General features: G+C 41.1%; 1 long non-coding RNA gene across 2 annotated transcripts; it reads right to left on the bottom strand.

Moving 5' to 3' along the window:
- Positions 1 to 18226: 18226 nt before the first annotated feature.
- On the bottom strand, positions 18227 to 21156 carry LOC131537289 (uncharacterized). Of its 2 annotated transcripts, none has more exons than XR_009270244.1 (5): positions 21095 to 21156; positions 20468 to 20484; positions 20317 to 20347; positions 18423 to 18508; positions 18227 to 18314 (listed from the first exon to the last, which is right to left on the bottom strand). It is a non-coding gene; the product is annotated as an uncharacterized LOC131537289 (long non-coding RNA). The 2 variants fall into 2 exon arrangements; XR_009270245.1 differs by having other exon boundaries at positions 20317 to 20350; positions 21095 to 21138.
- Between the last annotated feature and the right edge of the window lie 841 nt (positions 21157 to 21997).

Below are 21997 nucleotides of genomic sequence, written 5' to 3' on the forward strand. Positions count from 1 at the left end.
TCTTCACGTCAACAAAAGCTAACATTACATTTTCCAAAGAAAGCATTCTGAAACTCAAGCTGACAGTTTTATTGATCACTGAGAGAGCATTGACTTGGTATGATGTTGGTTCAATAGAATTTTTTTTTAAATAGCTTGGATGTAGTAAACTACTTTTGTCATGTTAGGTTTAGCCACCTCAGCACTGCAGGACTGCTTCCAGGACACAGACTGGAACATGTTCAAAGAGGCGGCCACCTACAACAACCACAAAGACCTGAAGGAGTACACTGAAACTGTGACTGCTTACATCCAAAAGTGCACTGATGATGTGACAGTCACCAAGACCATCACCACACGCGCCAACCAGAAGCCATGGATGACAGCAGAGGTTCGTGGGCTGCTAAAGTCCAGAGATGAAGCATTCAGATCAGGAGATAAAGCAGCCCTCAAAACAGCAAGAGCCAATCTGTCCCGCAGCATCAAAAATGCAAAACGGTCATATGCTCAAAAAATCAACAATCACTTCACAGACAGCAGTGACACACGGAGCCTGTGGCAAGCTATTCAGACCATCACAGACTACAAGCCCCCGCCACAGGCCTGTGATGATGACACATCCCTCCCAGATGCACTCAACCACTTTTACTCACGGTTTGAAATGCAGAATGACACACCTGCACAAAAACTGCCCACACCTCCCAACGACCAGGCGCTCTGTCTGTCTCCAGCCGACGTAAGGAAGACCCTATCTAGGATCAACCCACGCAAGGCTGCGTGTCCCGACAACATACCTGGCCGTGTACTGAAAGACTGTGCTGCACAGCTGACAGATGTCCTAACAGATATCGTCAACACCTCGCTGAGCCAGGCAGTCGTCCCCACATGTCTCAAATCCACAACAATCATACCGGTACCAAAGAAATCGCCTGTGTCCTGTCTAAATGACTACCGTCCCATAGCACTGACTCCAATCATAATGAAGTGCTTTGAGAGGTTAGTCATGCACAACATCAAAACCAGCCTCCCCAACACACTCGACCCGCTCCAGTTTGCATACCGTCCGAACCGCTCTACGGACAATGCAATTTCCTCCACCCTCCACCTAGCTCTTACCCACCTAGAAAACAAAGACACTTATGTTAGAATGCTGTTCATTGACTTCAGCTCAGCATTCAACACAATAATCCCACAACAGCTCATAAATAAACTCAACCTGCTGGGCCTTAACAATTCCCTCTGCAATTGGATCCTGGACTTTCTAACCGGAAGACCTCAGTCAGTCCGTGTCGGCCACAACACCTCGAGCACTACCACACTGAACACAGGTGCCCCACAAGGCTGTGTGCTCAGCCCGCTGCTCTTCACGCTGCTGACCCACGACTGCACTGCCAAGTCCAGCTCCAACCACATCATCAAGTTCGCTGATGACATAACAGTGGTAGGTCTCATCAGCAACAACGATGAAACGCACTACAGAGAGGAAGTGGCACAGCTGGCTGAATGGTGTGGCACTAACAACCTGTCCCTCAATGTGAGTAAGACAAAGGAGGTTGTGATGGACTTCAGGAGAAACTCCATTGATCACCCCCCACTGACCATCGACAGCTCGACTGTGGAGAGAGTCAGCAGCACTAAATTCCTGGGGGTGCACATCACAGAGGATCTCACCTGGTCCACCAACACCATGTCACTCTCCAAGAAGGCACAACAGCGCCTACACTTCCTCCGCCGGCTGAAAAGAGCAAGTCTCCCTCCACCCATCCTCACCACTTTCTACAGGGGCACCATTGAGAGTGTGCTGACCAGCTGCATTACTGTCTGGTACGGGAACTGTACTGCAGCAGACCGCAAGACCCTCCAGCGGACAGTGAACACCGCTGCAAGGATCATTAATATCTAATATCTAATGACACATGCAACGATGCAAATAAACATAGCCTATCTGTAGGCCTAAACATCTATATGGTAACACTATAAAATACGATTTCATTAAAATACATTTGTTACAGTATTTATTAATCTTTGTTAATGTTATTTAATGAAAATACAGTCGTTCATTGGTAGTTCATGTTAGTTCACAGCGCATTAACAAATGTTAACAAACAACTTTTGATTTTAATAATGCGTTAGTAAATGTTGAAATTAATATTAAGATAAATGCTGCAGAAGTATTGTTCATTCTTAGTTCATGTTAACTACACTAGTTAACTAATGTTAATTACTGAACCTTATTGTGAAGTGTTACCATTTATATAAATGTATCTGTATACAATAAAGCCACAATACCAACTACAAAAATCTATTTTGCCTATGTCACAATTTGAGGTCAATCCGGCCTTGTATTTGATACTGATTATGTTGCCAAATTGGTTTGGAACAGCTGTTGAATAAACAGTTAAACTGAACATGCCTGTCTATCTGCTTGACTGACAGTTTTATTGATCACTGAGAGAGCATTGACTTGGTATGATGTTGGTTCAATAGAATTTTTTTTTAAATAGCTTGGATGTAGTAAACTACTTTTGTCATGTTAGGTTTAGCCACCTCAGCACTGCAGGACTGCTTCCAGGACACAGACTGGAACATGTTCAAAGAGGCGGCCACCTACAACAACCACACAGACCTGAAGGAGTACACTGAAACTGTGACTGCTTACATCCAAAAGTGCACTGATGATGTGACAGTCACCAAGACCATCACCACACGCGCCAACCAGAAGCCATGGATGACAGCAGAGGTTCGTGGGCTGCTAAAGTCCAGAGATGAAGCATTCAGATCAGGAGATAAAGCAGCCCTCAAAACAGCAAGAGCCAATCTGTCCCGCAGCATCAAAAATGCAAAACGGTCATATGCTCAAAAAATCAACAATCACTTCACAGACAGCAGTGACACACGGAGCCGGCGGAGGAAGTGTAGGCGCTGTTGTGCCTTCTTGGAGAGTGACATGGTGCCCCTCTCCCCTCCATCCTGGATATTTTCCTCACACGATGCTCCAGCAAAGCCAATAGTATCGTGAAGGACTCCACACATCCCTCCCACAGTCTCTTCCAGCTCCTACTATCAGGAAGACAGTACCGGAGCATCAGAGCCCGCTCTGCCAGACTGCTCAACAGCTTTTTCCCCCAGGCTGTGAGAGCCCTGAACTCAAATCACCCCGCCCCTCTCTGAACCCCCATACAAACCCCCTACCTCCTGTAACATGTAACGTGCAATTCGAAGTGTGCTACACACAGGTGAGTGGGCCTGTACAAACCACCTGTAGTAGCACACTCTCCTCCTCTATGCGCGCTAGCCACTTTTCACACACACTGCTGTGTGTACACAAATCCCACAAAAAGAACTCAGTAATATATGTATGTTTACATGCTCATGCACTACAAATCATCCTGCACTGTTCCCCAGCCAGCTGCTTGAACTCAATGTTTCTCCTTGCACATGTACAGTATTTATCTGAAGCATTCGTATAGTTTGTATAGTTTGTATTTTTTAGTTTGTATAGGTACTTTTTATAGATAGTATATTTATAGTCAAAATCTATCAGTAGGATAGTTGTGTATAGGTTTATATTGTCTTACTCCATTGTTGTATGCCTGTATTTATGTAGCACCGTGGTCCTGTGAGGCACGACATTTCGTTCCACTGTATGCCCCCGCATGTAGCGGAATGACAATAAAGCTCAACTTGACTTGACTTGAGCTGTAGCTTTAGTGTAGTTAAGCTTCATTTAAAGAAGAGTAACTGTTAGCTTAGCTCACTACATTTCCAAGTAGCTTGCCCAACACTGGTCCTCATCACTATACTGGGGTGTTAGGACCCACACAGACCACAGAGTGAGCACTCCCTGCTGGCCTCACTAGCACCTCTTCCAGCAGCAACCTAGTTTTTCCCAGGAGGTCTCCCATCCAGGTACTGACCAGACTCAACCCTGCTTAACTTCAGTGGGCAACCGGTCTTGGGCTACAGGGTGATATGGCTGCTGGTTAAAACTTTATAGTTTAGTTATTGCATCCTTGGCGTGAATGGGCCTTAACACTTACTGTTGGGCACATTCACCTCCTGTATAGGTTTTGAGGTGAAGAAAGGGATAGATGTTGCTAGATTGCTCATCTGTGTTGAGTTCTGATATCATGTTACAACATTAACAGAATGGAAAATCTAATTTCTATTTTTTTTTTATCATTAATATAGACAATTTTGTGCATTGGAACTATTTGAAAAATGCATAGTTTCTGTTTTGATTTTGAAAATGCTACTGAGCACACCTCAGCAGAAGTATTTCAATTATGAAATAACAGGTTAGACGTTTTCAACACTTGTCTCCCGAACATGCGGCTAACAGTGTGTCAAGGTTGAATGTGATTCTCACTGAAGCCAGACCAACCAGTCTGATTCATGCATTGAAGTTCATGGGTAAGGAAAGTACCGTTAATTTAATTTGTTTAAGATAAGTGTATTAGCTTTATTTCTGTTAGGGGTAGGTAAAGAATAGTTTAATGCAGCTAACATTATATGACCACAAAGTCCAAACTCAGACTTTTCTGAACTATATATCTACTACAGCCTGACATCTACACAAATATCTTCATGTTCTCACTAAAGCCTGACTTGCTTTAAGCCCGGTACACACCAAGCCGACGCCGACAAACTAGTGGCGACGAAAGTAGACTGCGGGGTCGGCTCACGTCGGCAGCGTCTGGGTCCAAAGTTGCCTTGACACACCAAGCCGACGCTTGCCACCCGATGGCCAAGTAGCACGTCCGTTCTGCGCCTTTCTCGCACACTGGTTCGCCAGCTGAACAGCCAATCAGAATGATCAGATGGCCCGACGAGCTCCGACGCCGATTCAACATGTCGAATCGGCCGAAAAAAAGCCGACGAGGACCAACTTCAGCCGACGGCGCAGAACACACTGAGAAAACTTAGTCGGCCGACGAACAAAAACTGCCCGACGGCCAACCGTCGGCTTGGTGTGCACCGGGCTTAAAGCGTAAACACGGGACGTAAACAATGTATAGAATGCAGTGGTTTCAGTGAGAACAACTTGTCACTGAGGCAATACACTTAAAGGGTATCTGTGTACCTTTTACAAAGGTTAGTAGTAGCAGCCTACCGGGTACTGTAATATGCACCTTTTAGGGGTAAATAAGCATACTGCCCAAGCAACAAGCTGTTGAGCCCCTAAATCTAGGGATGGCTGACGCGAAGCTGATGTTTTGACACAGTGTCGAGATCCCGAAGCGCAGATGTTTCGAAACACTGCTCCGAAGCGTGATTCGAAACACCCATGTCACGTGACTAAGGCGAATCGAAGCATCGGGGCGTGTCACAAGCGTTTCGAGACGTGGCATACCTGCCGAATCAGCGTTTGATTGGTCGGAAACAAATCACACAATCGCACATCTTTCTCAACCTAACTCCCACAAAGTATAAAAGTGAAGTTAAAGCATCTTCACCTCGTGGGTTTTTGTGAGAGGAGAAAGATTTTGCGATATAGTGATATTTATAGTGTAATCTTGTTAATTATATTTAGGCTAGATGAAAAGTTATTATTAAGATATTGATAGATATAGGCTATAGACATTGACAGATAATTAGGATAAATATACTGATACATTCATATAGGCATACATATACATTAATATAAGTTAGATAGTGACAAGCACAGCAAGTTAGAGATAGGATATCATAGGCTAATTGACACATAGATTATTTCATACTGATAGATTACATAATAATGGAAGCTCCATGCAAGAGATGCCATGCATCTGTGGTGTGGGAGCATTTCCATTTGGAAACACGAAATAAAGTGAGATGTATGTATTGTGATAGGCAGCTAGCCTACTGTAATAATACAACATCCACGATGGGCCATTTGAGGAGCACTCATCCTGGCCTTTTGGGGGGTGCAGAGGATGGTTACATTGTCCCTGTACCTAGGCCTGCTATTGACACTGCTGGGCCATCTAAGCAAGGCATACATTGTATGAAATCTAATTCAGATCACAAAGTGTTGAGACACTGTTTAGAAAATCCATATTTTAAAATAAAAATCTTTATATGTAAAAAAAAAAAAAAAAAAAAAAAGAAGTCAGACATTGTGGCTTGATGTCTTTTATTAATGTTCATTTTTCATGAGCAAAATAACATTTGTTCATAAAGAGTTCATTCAGATGTCAGACCGATGTTTCAACACATTAGAATAGCAGAACAATAAAAACACAAATTCTAAATGCTTATTATAATTTTATGAATTACTGCTTCACCCGAGATTCGAAACCAGGGTGACAGCATTCCAGTCATGAACACTAACCACTCCCCCGAATCACTTGGCGAACCAACGAACACAACATGGGTTATAATTCGTATATTCGCCTAACTGCTTCTCTGTCGAAACTGTTTCAGAGCAATACTTGAAAATGACCACTAGGTGTCACCGTAGAGACGGGTGTCGAATTGCTTTGAAGCCTCGACACATTTGCTTCGACTGTTTCAGTGTTTCACGAAGCCTCGCTTTGCCCACCACTACCTAAATCTGGGGTGTCAAAGTCAGTTCCTGGAGGGCTGCAGCCCTGCAGAGTTTAGCTCCAAACATGCTCCAACACACAAAACATGTAGTTTCAAATAAACCTGAAGGACTTGATTAGCTGGCAGGGCCGGATTATCCATAGACGGGATTGGGCGAGTGCCCTGGGGCACCAGCCAATAGGGAGGCACCAAGTGATTACGATAATGACAAGACCTTTAAAATATTTTTTTCATGTTTTGTATATATTATTTTGCTGGAAGAGATACAGATGCATAGAAAATGAACAGTTAATTATACAATATACAGAGAGAATATCAAATATATGCACGCATATAAAGAATTGCGATTGGGTCAGGACACAGTGTATTTGCCCCCTTCAAAAAAAAAGAGAAAATATCAGGACACATTGCCAGGGCTATACAGTGCGACTGAAAAGTAGCTACTGTGTGCGACTATCAAAAAATATTTAGGAGCACCTGTGCGACTAACCCGATCAGCACAGGCTATTTGTGTTTGCGCTGAGAGGAGCTTCAAAGATTTCTACTTGCGTGTTTGTGCAGCGGTGAGTAATGTATCGCAGACATGATTCCTTGAATGCAGTGTTAATCAGAATCCACTCACTGCTCAAAATACTTTTGTTCATTGCTGAGTTATGCAAGCTCACAAATCCTCTCGTTACAACAAACATAGTGTAGACAGTGTAAATAAGAGATTCGTTGTGCAGTGTAGAGCGCTTCATTGATTATAATGGAGTTTCATGAGATCGCGATGAACTGAAGTGAGTAACAGCTTTTAAAGATTATTAAAGGAGTTTGTAAATGTGATATTAAATTAATACAACAGCTCAATAAACAATAAGTTATGTAAAGTGATGTACATTGTATGACTTAACAATATTGCCTGATTTTGCTCTATTTGGTCAAGGAACAGCTGAGCCGCTGCTCATCATTCAAACACAGCGGTGTTTCATTTATGAATGAACCTGCGTTTTTAAATGAGTCTAGTCAGTGATTCAATTACCCACTCATAAAAGCTGTGTCCCAATGTGAAGTGTACACACTCCGAAGTCCGTATTTGAAGTGTGATTATGTCACAGCGTCACGTGCTCTCCGAAGACCGCATTCCAAGGCCGACTGCGTCACTGCGGCGCGACGAAAGCTCCCGTAATTTGAAAGCGACTTCAAATGCGCCCTCTGTTTCCCAGGAAAATGAAGTGTACATCTATGGACACTTCGCACCCTACCATATCCCAGAATCACTTGCACGCAGATGATGACGGTGTTCATATTCAAAGAGCACGGCAGTTCCCCTTCAATTCGGTCACTCTACATTGCTATGGGAAATACCTTTTCCTCAAATACTACTGAAGCCTTATTGAATCACGCCAGTAAAACGAAATATGAGCGGGATCCCACTCTATATAAGGCAGTGCTTGTACGTCATCCATTCAGAATTTTTTCCTTCAGCAAGAAGCCTATCAAGAAATCTTCTACTCACCGTGATCTACACTCTGCAGCGGACACGCCTTTTCTTCCCCTGCTGTGTTCCGGTGAGCTTCGGACGGATAAAGATGACCTCTCGCGATTGCCTCTCCTGTGTAGAGCCAATCGAACCCTCTGATGGCCACGAATCGTGCGTCTTCTGCCTGGGTCGCACCCACGCAGAGGCGGCGCTTGGGGGGGTCGGACTGCCCCCACTGCGGAGATATGAGTCTCCGGACTCCGTGTGGCCATCGTCCAAGGCGATGAACTCGCCCATCTAGCTCTGCCGCGCTCTTCCTCTGCAGCCTCTTTTGAGCCAAGGAGTAAGGTGCTGCGAGTTACTGACGTGGATCTGTCCGGGTCGGGTGACGAGACCGCGCCGGCTCAGTGCCCACGCGCTCCTCACCCCCCTGCTGCAGGTCCCCTTCCAGTGCGCTTCATAATCTCCGCCCCTCCCCCAGCACGCAAGATGTGGTGTCTTTCGGAGCCACGGAGGAGGATGAGGATGATGCCATCTCGGTGGCAGCGTCTGCGAGAGAGGAGTGGTCCAACAGCCCACTGGATTACGCTGCGCCCATCAGTGACGCTGGGGACCTCCATCAGAGTGATGTTGAGCTCCTCCGCGTCCTGACCAAGGCAGCTGATGAGCTCTGTCTGGAGTGGGCGCCTCCTACCGAGCCGGCCAGAAGCCGTCTGGACGAGTGGTTCCTCCAGTCGGATCGCGGCCGAAAGGACACCCCGCGGAGGCCCGGCCCCTTTTTCCCGGAGGTGCATGACGAGATAGCGAAGTCGTGGAACGATTGTGTCGATTGTGCACTTCCAGTCGAGTGCACAATCCGGGATCCTCCCTTCTGTCGTTTGTGGACGGTGCTGATCGAGCGGGGTATGTTAAACTCCCCCCTGTGGAGGAAGCCGTCGCTGCCCACCTCTGTCCTGCAGCCGTGGCAAACTGGAGGGTGCGAAACAACGCGTCTCTCCCATCTAAACCTTGCCGAGCCACCGCAAACTTCGCTGGCAAGGCTTTTTCAGCGGCGGGCCAGGCAGCTTCAACACTGCATGTGATGGCGATACTTCAGGTGTATCAGGCCAAGCTCCTTCAGTCCCTGAATGAAGGTGGCCCGGACCCTGAAGTCTTCAAAGAGCTCAGACATGCCACAGATCTGGCCCTCAGAGCGACGAAGGTGACAGTTCGAGCGATCGGCCGCAATATGGGTAATCTTGTGGTGCTGGATCGTCACCTGTGGCTGACTCTGACCGGGTTGAAAGACTCAGAGAAGACGGCTCTTCTGGACGCTCCCATGAATCCCTCAGGTCTCTTTGGAGTGGCGGTAGAGACGTTCACGGAGCGCTTCGTTGAAGCGCAGAAGCAGTCGAAGGCCATTAGCCACTTCTTACCGAAGCGCGCCGGCGCGAACCCTCCTGCGCGTTCCCGCTCCTCCTCAGCGCAGCGCACGGGAAGACCGTTCGCCCCTCCTACTGCTGTTCGGCGCGAGCATGAGCCGGCGTTGAGACCAAGACAGCCGTGGCCGAAGCGCCGCCAGGGCTCGAAGGGCCAGAAGCCCCGCCCTGACAGAGACGGCAGGCCACCGGCTCCGGGATCAAAGCCGCGTCAAAGCTGATGCTGTCTCTCGGAGGAGGAAAGCTGCACTCAGCGCCGAAGACGAGCCACTCAGAAAGTCTGCTCGCTCCGCTGTGTGTGTTCACCACGCCCCCCTGCCTGTTGCGGGCGGCAAGAACGATTGTCATGTTTGTGTTTTGTGTTTGTGTTTTGACTGTTCCACAGTGCAGTGCAATAAAGTAAAAAAAAATACAAAAATCACCTCATATCAGGGCAATTTTCCTCCTCTCACTCCCCTCTCCCACATCACTCACTCTCACACTCGTGTGGTATTAAACTCCCCGCCCCCCAACGGCGAGTTATCCCTCACGGTGTGCAGTCCGCCTCGCCCGCTGTCACAGTTCACAGAAGCGTGGCAAGGACTGCCAGGGGTATCAGAGTGGGTTATGAAATCAATAAAGAACGGCTACACGCTTCAGTTCTTTCGCAGACCGCCCCGTTTCAACGGTGTGTTAATGTCCACTGTGCGGGAGCAGAATGTCTCAGTTCTGCGAGAGGAAATACACAAACTTCTCGCAAAGCGCGCGGTAGAGGCAGTGCCTCTCACAGACCGCGAGAGCGGCTTCTACAGTCGTTATTTTCTGGTGCCAAAGAAAGACGGCGGACTCCGCCCAATCTTGGACCTGAGGCCGCTGAATCGCGCGCTTTCAAAGCGCTCGTTCAAAATGATTACGCTGAGACAAATCCTCTCACATATCAGACTGGGAGATTGGTTTATCTCAGTGGATTTAAAGGATGCTTATTTTCACATTCAGGTAGCCTCCCGACACAGGCGCTTCCTGAGATTTGCATTCGACGGGATAGCGTACCAATTCACGGTCCTGCCCTTCGGCTTATGTCTGGCCCCTCGTACGTTTACAAAATGCATGGATGCTGCTCTCTCTCCTCTGAAGCAGAGCGGAATGCGCATCCTGAACTATCTCGACGACTGGCTAGTGTTAGCCCAATCAGAGAGCGCGCTGCTCAGCGACAAACTCAGAATCCTTGCTCATGTTCAGAGTTTAGGACTGACTGTAAATATACAAAAGAGCATGCTGATACCGAGCCAGAACATCTCCTTTTTAGGAGCGGAGCTGGACTCAATCAATATGCGAGCGCGTCTGTCGGAGGAGCGCTCACAAAAACTGATCAGTTCTCTCGCAGTCTTCAAATTAGGGTGTTCTCCCCCGCTGAAATGCTTTCAGAGGACCCTCGGCCAGATGGCTGCTGCCTCGACAGTGTGCAATCTAGGGCTCCTACATATGCGTCCGCTTCAGCTCTGGTTAAAGAGCCGGGTGCCACAGAACGCATGGCGCACAGGCACCTTGTGCATCAAAGTGACGCGCAACTGTTTGCATACACTGAACCCTTGGCGCGATATGACTCTGTATCGCCGGGGTGTTCGTATTGGTCAAGTGATCAGGAGAAAGAATGTTACGACAGATGCATCGAGCACGGGCTGGGGAGCCGTATGCGATGGCAGACCAGCCTTCGGGACGTGGTCGGAAACGTGAAGGATTATGTTTTACGTCAATGAAAGTACAAAGTCTATAATGAATAATATAATATTTTAGCATCCAGATACATCGCGAATATGGAAACATTTGGATTCGTGCCAAGGGTAGGCATCAGTTTCACCTTTAATTTGTTTTTGAATTGACGTTTTTATATAGGCTATATCCTTAAGTTTAGAGGATTTGTTGTGGAGAGAAACTAATAACTGTGTTTATAATGTTTGTAAACATTTTGATTTACTGCCATTTTAGCTTACATAATTTCTGAATGTAATAGTAAAATGCAGCGTGACAATGTTTTTTTTTTTCTTTTCTCAAAACGCAATTTTATACAAGTAGCGTTTTTTTTTTATTTATTATTTATTTTTTTTAACAATGCAGCAAACATTTTTAAATATATTTTAAAAAATACTTTAATGTCTTTAAAGCATTAATAGATTTTTTTCTTTTGTTTAGTAGCCTACATTTAGGCAAATCTAGAAAAGATGATGCTGGCTGTGACTAAGCACAGGGAGAGATACCATCTCTTCCTGTTTTTTTTTCTTTTTTCTTTTTCTTTTTGTGTAAAGAAAACACTGTACTTTATTATTATAGGCAAAGACAATTAAAAAAATGTTCTACTCTAATCGGTTTCGGAACGGTAGCTAATAATAGAAGAATGCAGGAAAAGAAATGTTAAAATATGATTCTGCTCGGAGTGAACCGATTGATTTTTTTTTTTTTTTTCGTTTTTTAGGCCCTGCTGTCAGGGCCCAAAACCCAAAACCATTAAAAACCTGTCCAGCGCTGGCACATTCAGCTTTATCCTGCAGTACAGGGTCTGGTCTGATTTAGGGAAAGAAGGAAAATAAACATTGTTCAGAGCTATGACAAAGTAAGTAAAATAAATATTGAGGTACTTTCGTGAACTACATTGGGGGAAAATACTAGTCATATTTAAATCCTTAGTTAAAGGGATAGTTCACCCAAAAATGAAAATTCCAAACCTGGAACAACTTGAGGGTGAGTAAATGATTACAGAATTATAATTTTTGGCTGAACTATCCTTGAAGTAAAATTATTATTTTGCATACTCTAATATACTTAAGGTATTGAGAGTAAAAGTAAAGGTATACAGTATTGATCTGAAAAAATAATTTGTCACGATGGTTTGGCATTAATATTACTGATGCATACTGTGTATGTTGCATTTGACTTAAGAATATGTTAAAGGTTGTTAAATTTAAAGTTGCTTACTTGATAAACTGTTGGGTAGTTTAATCCACAACAATGTATCATGTTGTAAAAGACCACATTTTTGTAGTGTTACTGTCCTGTGAGGGGAAAAAAAACAAAAACGTATTACTTCACATTTGTACAAGAATACCTAACGAATGTACTTCCTTACAGTCCACCACTGATTATTTTGAAAATGAAAATAACATTTCTTGACAGAAAATTGACAAATTGTTACAAACTATATCAAAGGATGCATGTGAAGAAATCGGACCGGCCATACAGGGCACTGTTCAGCTGTCACAGCTGCCGCTGAACAATGCATAATTTGTTTTTTATTTATTCAGTTTTATTTTTATGTTTACTTAATTGCCTAAAATCAGGGTTGCAGACCTTTCAAAATATGTTCACCATGGTCAAGACAATAAACTATTATAAAATCGCACATTGGTAACATAGTCAACAGTTGAACTGCTATATATGCGTGTGCACGATTTTGTATTTTTTCATATGTATCATTACATTATTCAAGTCAGTTCAAACGCAATGCCTGCATTAACTCTTTCAACGCCATTGGAAAGTGAAAAAAAAATCAGTGACTTGCCACCATCTACTGGCAGTTTTATTTTTATGTTTAAAGTGTCCTTTCAGTTATATAAATCATTTCAATCAAACAATAGTTCTATTCAAAATTTTATATTTAAAATTCATTGTTATGAATTTAAATCATCCACTTCAAATGTGGTCACCCTAGGGCACTACACTGTGTTAACTACACTGTGTGGCCCTCCAGGAACTGACTTTGACATCTGTGCCCTAAATGTAAAATTTTTGCAATTTTTTTATTTCTGAGAGTAGGGCTGTGCCATATGACGATATACAGTGGGTACGGAAAGTATCCAGACTCACTTGTTATATTGCAGCCATTTGCTAAAATCATTTAAGTTCATTTTTTTTCCTCATTAATGTACACACAGCACCCCATATTGACAGAAAAACACAGAATTGTTGACATTTTTGACATTAATAGATTTATTAAAAAAGAAAAACTGAAATATCACATGGTCCTAAGTATTCAGACCCTTTGCTGTGACACTCATATATTTAACTCGGGTGCTGTCCATTTCTTCTGATCATCCTTGAGATGGTTCTACACCTTCATTTGAGTCCAGCTGTGTTTGACTATACTGATTGGACTTGATTAGGAAAGCCACACACCTGTCTATATAAGACCTTACAGCTCACAGTGCATGTCAGAGCAAATGAGAATCATGAGGTCAAAGGAACTGCCTGAAGAGCTCAGAGACAGAATTGTGGCAAGGCACAGATCTGGCCAAGGTTACAAAAACATTTCTGCTGCACTTAAGGTTCCTAAGAGCACAGTGGCCTCCATAATCCTTAAATTGAAAACGTTTGGGACGACCAGAACCCTTCCTAGAGCTGGCCGACCGGCCAAACTGAGCTATCGGGGGAGAAGAGCCTCTGCCTTATGGCAGAGTGGCCGGACGGAAGCCTCTCCTCCGTGCAAGACACATGAAAGCCCGCATGGAGTTTGCTAAAAAAACACCTGAAGGACTCCAAGATGGTGAGAAATAATTTTCTGGTCTGATGAGACCAAGATAGAACTTTTTGGCCTTAATTCTAAGCGGTATGTATGGAGAAAACCAGGCACTGCTCATCACCTGTCCAATACAGTCCCAACAGTGAAGCATGGTGGTGGCAGCATCATGCTGTGGGGGTGTTTTTCAGCTGCAGGGACAGGACGACTGGTTGCAATCGAGGGAAAGATGAATGCGGCCAAGTACAGGGATATCCTGGACGAAAACCTTCTCCAGAGTGCTCAGGACCTCAGACTGGGCCAAAAGTTTAACTTCCAACAAGACAATGACCCTAAGCACACAGCTAAAATAACGAAGGAGTGGCTTCACAACAACTCCGTGACTGTTCTTGAATGGCCCAGCCAGAGCCCTGACTTAAACCCAATTGAGCATCTCTGGAGAGACCTAAAAATGGCTGCCACCAACGTTTACCATCCAACCTGACAGAACTGGAGAGGATCTGCAAGGAGGAATGGCAGAGGATCCCCAAATCCAGGTGTGAAAAACTTGTTGCATCTTTCCCAAAAAGACTCATGGCTGTATTAGATCAAAAGGGTGCTTCTACTAAATACTGAGCAAAGGGTCTGAATACTTAGGACCATGTGATATTTCAGTTTTTCTTTTTTAATAAATCTGCAAAAATGTCAACAATTCTGTGTTTTTCTATCAATATGGGGTGCTGGGGTGCTGTCATTTAAACTTAAATGATTTTAGCAAATGGCTGCAATATAACAAAGAGTGAAAAATTTAAGGGGGTCTGAATACTTTCCGTACCCACTGTATATCGGATGGACGAAATAAAAAGTCATATTGTGTTCTATCGTTTATTTCGTGGTGTAGCAAAATACATTGTTTACGGTAATACTTTTTAATCATTTGGATGAGTGCGATCTTTACACACCACCACGGGGCGTGAAGCGGAGACAGAACCAGGTGGAGAACGACCAGAACAAAACGAGGAGCTCGTTCCTAAACGAGGGACTACATCTGTAGCATGGACACGCGTTTTTAAGCACTGCAGTTTTAAAATAACCGATTTTAAGCCGTTGAAACACAAACAACAGAGCTATATGCGTGCGCCGTCTCCGTTTCTATGTGAGAGGACCGCGCATTTATTTATTTATTTTTTGCCGCTTTATTGACTTTGAACGATTACATAAACACACTTATATGCGTCAGAATCCCCGTCTTGGCAAGTATCCTCATAAAGACAGCGATTTAGGTCTTAAGAGAGAGGAAACAGCTAAAAGAGAAAACGCATATGTAACAGTATATTGGATCCAGACTTCGGTCTTAAAGGGGAAGCTGTCCAATATTCGTTCTGTCTGCCATTCATATTAATCATAGCACATTGCTAGAAAATCTCTCACTGCTCTTATTTCTTTCTTAATGAGAAGAAATAATAATAAAAAAGAATGATATATATATATATGTATAGAATCTATAAATAATACACGTGTTAATTATATCTATCATAGATAGATAGATATAATTAACACAGTGAAGACTAATTAATTTACACAATGTATGTAGCGTTTCTTATTTATTGTAGTTTATTTGTCCTATTGCTTGCAATTAGTTTCTTATACTTATTTAATCACTGACTGTTTATTTATTTTCAGTGAGCTTGAGTTTTTATTTTTTTTTATTTTTAGGCTTGTATTAGTTTGATATTGACATTCGTGACAAGGATTATGAAAATTCTATGGTATCAAAGATTTTAATGTCATAAAAACCTTTTTAAAAGAAAACAAAATTACTATACCGTGATATATATCATTATCGTGATTATAAAATTAGTCATATCGTGATATAAGATTTTGGTCATATCGCCCACCCCTATCTGAGAGTGTGTTAAATAAGCTTGCCTTGTGACTCCCTACAAGACTTGCCTAAGGGGCATTTACATACCTTTTACAAATGTGACGTTTTATGTATTTGCTTAAACCTAGAAAATCTGACATATTAAATGGCCGAATTTTTTTTTTTTGAAATTTAAGTTTATTATACAAAATATTTAAAAAACAATGTTTGAAAAAAAGTTTGCAGTTAGCAGATGTGAAAGTCAAACCTATGCTAACTTTCAAAAATATCAGTTTTCAAATCTCACAGCATGTTAAAATAGTTTTGAAGTCATAACATAATATTCTACTGTCGAAAATTAGGCTTTATTAATCGAAACTCTGGCCCTGTAAATCATACTTTGTTTGAAAAGGAATAAAAGTTGTCTTGTTTTACTGTTGTACTGCCTCTAATGTTCATTTAAACTGGAAACTCCATCGATTCGTACTGTACACACTGATACATTTTTTGAGTTTTGCCGAAATGTATGTAGAGGCACGTATTTTCAATGAGTATTTCAACTGAGCCTTGGTAGTTTATACACTCTTAAAAGTGCTGGGTTATTTCTGTAAACACATTGTTGGGTTAATTGTGCTGGGTCATAATTCTGGGTTGTTTGCGGTACTGTAAACACATAGTTGGGTTGTTAGTGCTGGGTCAAATGACTGCAAGGGGTTCTTTCACCACTGAACACCTGGGTTGGGTTATTTTGACCCAACCGGTTTGTTTATTTTTCCTCTTCATCGAATTTTCTGGGTTCTTCACTCGTCTCATCGTCAGACGGTCAAGCAGCTCGCAGCAAGCAGGATTATAAGGTAAATTAATATGATAATATGATTACTTACCTCTATTTTTATAAGCTGTGGTGAGAGCACACTGATTTCACGGTTAATGTGGTATTTGATCTGTCGCTGCGCGGGTTAAGTTAGCGTTATTCTGTGAATGAAGTAACGTTAGCCGCCTACATTTTTTGTTGACAAAAAAAGACCTCAGCAATCTCTTTATCGTTATATAAAAGTTATAAATATAGGCTATATATTAGTTATGTGTGTGTGAGTGTGAGCGAGCGTGCGTGCGCAAAGTTTTATATTTTAACGAATATACCTTTCATGAAAAAGGTATGAATTATCATTAGGTCAGAAATACAGGGGTAAGTTCAGTTAACTTACTGTCTGTGTAACGTTTCTGTGTGGCTTTGTAATGTTTTGTCATAATTAGATCTTTTCGTACTAAAATTTATCTTTTAATGTCTTTTTTTCCAAGTAAATGTCTGCGACGTGCCGAATCCAACAATAACTTATTTTCGCGCTCTTTTTTCCTCAGGCAACGTTAGCTGCATTAGCTACCCTTAAACCACAATATTGCAGGTATATAATATTATTCTTAAATGGTATGTAATATTCTTAAATATTTTACTTAAAATGTTGTCTAAAGTTAGACTTAATCTCTCATGGTGTCCTTCTTCCTCTGTTTTAGTGAATGCTTTTGTTGCTTTAATCAGAACACAAGTTTATCCAGGTGAACAGTAACATAAGTTAGAGAGGCTATGCCTGCGTCCCAATGTGCATACTATCCATCCTAAATTCTATGTGATAGTAGTAATTCTCAATACTATTTAGGGCAGATAGGGTGGATAGTATGCACATTGGGACGCAGGGCATGTAATGTTTTCTTTATATGTTACTGTTAGAAATAACAATTTGTATTTGAGATTGATGAATAATAGGCAGATCACCCTGCTGGAAAAACCAGCATAGACCAGCATATGTTGTGTTTTGGTGCTGGTGGTGTGCTGGTGGTACGCTGGTGACCAGCATGGGATGCTGGTGGTACGCTGGTGACCAGCATGGGATGCTGGTGGTACGCTGGTGACCAGCATGGGATGCTGGTGGTACGCTGGTGACCATCATGAGATGCTGGTGGTACGCTGGTGACCAGCATGGGATGCTGGTGGTACGCTGGTGACCATCATGAGATGCTGGTGGTACGCTGGTGACCATCATGAGATGCTGGTGGTACGCTGGTGACCATCATGAGATGCTGGTGGTACGCTGGTGACCAGCATGGGATGCTGGTGGTACGCTGGTGACCATCATGAGATGCTGGTGGTACGCTGGTGACCAGCATGGGATGCGGATGCGGTTGCCGGACTCTTGTGAATTACGGGAGTGAATGACGCGCTAGATTAGATTATACAATTAGTCTGGATACCAAATGGAAATGTATATGAAATACAAACCAATATAAATTTAATTAATAACAACAACAACAACAAAATTTACCAAAACAATATTATATATATATATATATATATATATAGCCTACATGGGAAAAAAAAACTGTTCATGTAATTAATTGGTTCTCTAAAAACTACAAAAAATGTATTATTAAAGCCAGTATTTTTTTTAACAATGTTGTTTCCACAAATATTACACACACCATAGAATGACACCATATAAATGTAAAAACTATGAGAATTTATTTTTGAAAATTTGACATCAACAAATGCATAAAAAACACTTTAGAACCTCTAAGAACTCCCAGGACCTCAGGTTTATCCTAAAAGAGGACAGAAAAAAAGGAAAGAGAGATAAAGAGGGGACACATATAGACACAGTTAGTCAGATCTCAGTGAACTCAATGGTAAATGGTAAATTTGGAGCATACCTTAAGAAGAATTTCTTTGTTTTAGGACCTGCTCTCTTCTTCCATGCCTTCTGTTTATAAACTTCTCAGTTTCTCCATCCAGCACACTGCAGTATTTGCAGAAAAATAAATAAATATATATTTATAAAAAAATATACATCAGAATCAGAAAGAGCTTTTATTGCCAAGTATGCTTGCACATACAAACAATGACTTTGACTTTTAGTGTCAAAAGCTTCCAGTTCACAGAGACAACAACAGCACACAGACAATAAAAATAAGATGAGAATAAAAAGGCATTTAACTGTTCTGTAGATTTATTTTTGGTACTTAAGTACTTTTAAAAGCAAGTACCTCTGTGCTTTTACTAAAGTAAAATTCTGTCTTTACAACTTTCACTTGTAATGGAGTAATATTTGACCAGCAGTATCTGTACTTTCACTCAAGTAATGGAGTTGTGTACTTCGTCCGCCTCTGGTTTCCATGCGTGACGAAATTTCAGACTCTGTGTGCAAAGACCTTAACAGTTAATAATATTTTATTTCAATATTTATTTTAAAATTCCAGTTAAAGTTTTAGTAATTTTGTTGTGCGTTTTATATATATATATATATTTTTTTTTTCATTAAGCTTAAGTTGTTATTATAGCACTTTAACAAACTTAATTTTGAGCTTAATTTTGTTAAATGTTTAGTTACAATTTGTTGTGCGTTTTAGTCATTTTATTTTTTATATATCTATATAGTTTTAGTGTTTAGTATAAGTTAATGTTTTTTTTAAGTAATGAATTTGTTTATTTTACTTTATTGTATTTTTTAAATGTATTTTATTTATTTATTTATTATTGTTTTATTTTTTGATGTGAAGACAAACTCCTTCATTCTCTTCATACATGACCCTGTCGATCATTCATTCACAATGACTTGGATTGGAGTGATTATAACTTGGCACTATTGAAAGAAAAAATAAATATGTATTTAATCATATTTGAGTGATGCATATTAGCAGGTACAGGGTTTATGCAGATTTTATGAATGTAAAGAAAAATGTAAGATTTAAGGGATAAACTGAATGCAGCATGTCAATATGGTCTCTAAATGCAAATTAATAACACTTCAAAGTTTGAAAATACAACTTTCAACAGATCTCCATTACTTTTTCATTCTTTTAACAAAGTGTGTAACTAAATAACATTTACTGAACCTTCTGATCACACTTCAATAAACCGATACTCTTCCTCAGTATTTCTGTCTTGTTTTGCAGTGCACTTTATACAAAGTCTTGTTTTCTGAGAAACTGATCAAAATAAAGTGATTTCACGATCAAAACGAACAAATATCTGCCAATGGGCTCAGAAAAATGTCATTAATTCAAAGGGAAAAAAATTCATTTTGTTCAATTTCAAGGAAAACAGGACTTAATATGTGACCCTGGACCACAAAACCAGTCATAAGGGTAATTTTTTTTAGATTATTTTACATTTAACTATTTGACAACAACTATTTGAAAATCTGGGGAAGAAACTGTTCTTGTGCCTGGCTGTCCTGGTATGTATGTGTGTGTGTGTGTGTGTGTCAGTCTGGTATATGTGGCACAAGTTTGCCTATTTAAACATGAAGCTGGTTTTCCTAACTTAGCATAAAGACCAGGTAGGAAGAAAAAGTAATCACAAAAATATTAGAAGAAATGTAGCAGGAACATTATTACACTATTCACATAATATGTTGTGTAATTAAATAATTAAAATTCACTAACAAACTACAAAATACATAACTTTTAAAACAGATCAGATAATGCAAATAAATAAATGTAAAATAAATAAATAAATAACTGCTGCATGACATATATTTAATGAACCTAAATAAAAAAAAATTGAGAAAATGTTTGACAGTCAGCTTAAAAAATATATACTTACAAAGACTGTGCTGTGCTGTGCTGTGGAGCAGCTACTGACACACAAACAAAGGGGAGCAAAAGAAAAAGCCTCACTCAATATCAGATAATGTTTGTACAAACTGAACATGGCAAATCCAAGATGCAGGATGACTGCTTGACTGATCACTTACAACAATCGGATGACAATCTGAAAAAAGAAAGAAAAAAAGAATAAATATTTTCATTTTTGAAAATAATTATAACTTTACTTGAATATGACTTTTATTTCTTCCCTGGTGTATACACATGCATACATGTTTTACTTTTATAGTAATTATTTGTTATTAAAAAGCAGAAATATTATTATTTTTACTATTATTATCTCATAAGGATAGGCTACATTGGCTTGTGCGAGTCTTCTGTCTCTCGCTCGCTCTACCACACACGCTGAGAGAGAGAGAGAGAGAGAGAGAGAGCGTTCAGTGTGCGTCAGTGTCGCGCGCTCTCACTCCGACAAATCTGTGGGACAACACTGCTTAAGTTAAATGTGAAAATATTAATTGTAAATGGCTACATTTTTTTAAACTAACGTTACCTTGACCGACATGAATGTGAAACGAAAGGAGGTTTTCTCAATTCTAGCAGATCTGCGCAAATGACGTCACACAGAACGGCATTAACGGTAATTAATGGCGCTGAAGAGCGGGCCGTACAAAATAAAGACGGAAAGACTCGTTTGAACAGTGAACAGTAGGCTTATGGTACATTTAAATGACAGGCCGTCGATTTTATACTTGTGTACACAAAAAATACTTTACCTCTTGAAAGCTCTCCCGTCAGGCGACGTCCACTCAGAGTCCGGATGTGCGCGTCACGTGACGACCGCAGCTTATATAACCTCCGGTTCTTTCGCGGGCTTTGCACGTGAGGTGTCAAATAGTTAAAGTTACATTTATATGTATTGATTTTTTTTTTTTTTGCCAGGAAAAATATAACATGAGGTAATGATTGTAGCCTACATCTTAGATTATTTAAAAAAAAAAAAAAAATTAAATAAAATGAAATAAATTACACACACACACACACGTTTGTTTTTGTGAAAAGTGGGGACATCCCATAGGCGTAATGGTTTTTATACTGTACAAACTGTATGTGCTATTGTCCTACACCAACCCTACATCTAAACCTACCCCTTACAGGAGACTTTCTGCTATTTCAGATTTTCAATACACTCCATTCTGTGTGATTTATAAGCGTTTTGAAAAGTGGGGACATGGAGTAATGTCCTGAAAAGTCACCTTCTCCTTGTAATACCTGTCATACCCTTGTCATTATACACATCTATGTCCTGATTTGTCACAAAAATGCAGTAGCCCTTCACTGCAGAACAAAGGCGCGCACACACACACACACATATACATATATATATATATATATATATATATATATACACAGTGAGGAAAATAAGTATTTGAACACCCTGCTATTTTGCCAGTTCTCCCACTTAGAAATCATGGAGGGGTCTGAAATTGTCATCGTAGGTGCATGTCCACTGTGAGAGACATAATCTAAAAAAAAGAAATCCAGAAATCACAATGTATGATTTTTTAACTATTTATTTGTATGATACAGCTGCAAATAAGTATTTGAACACCTGAGAAAATCAATGTTAATATTTGGTACAGTAGCCTTTGTTTGCAATTACAGAGGTCAAACGTTTC

Source organism: Onychostoma macrolepis, chromosome 03 (assembly GCF_012432095.1).
Source record: "Onychostoma macrolepis isolate SWU-2019 chromosome 03, ASM1243209v1, whole genome shotgun sequence".
In the NCBI taxonomy this organism is placed as follows: Eukaryota; Metazoa; Chordata; class Actinopteri; order Cypriniformes; family Cyprinidae; genus Onychostoma; species Onychostoma macrolepis.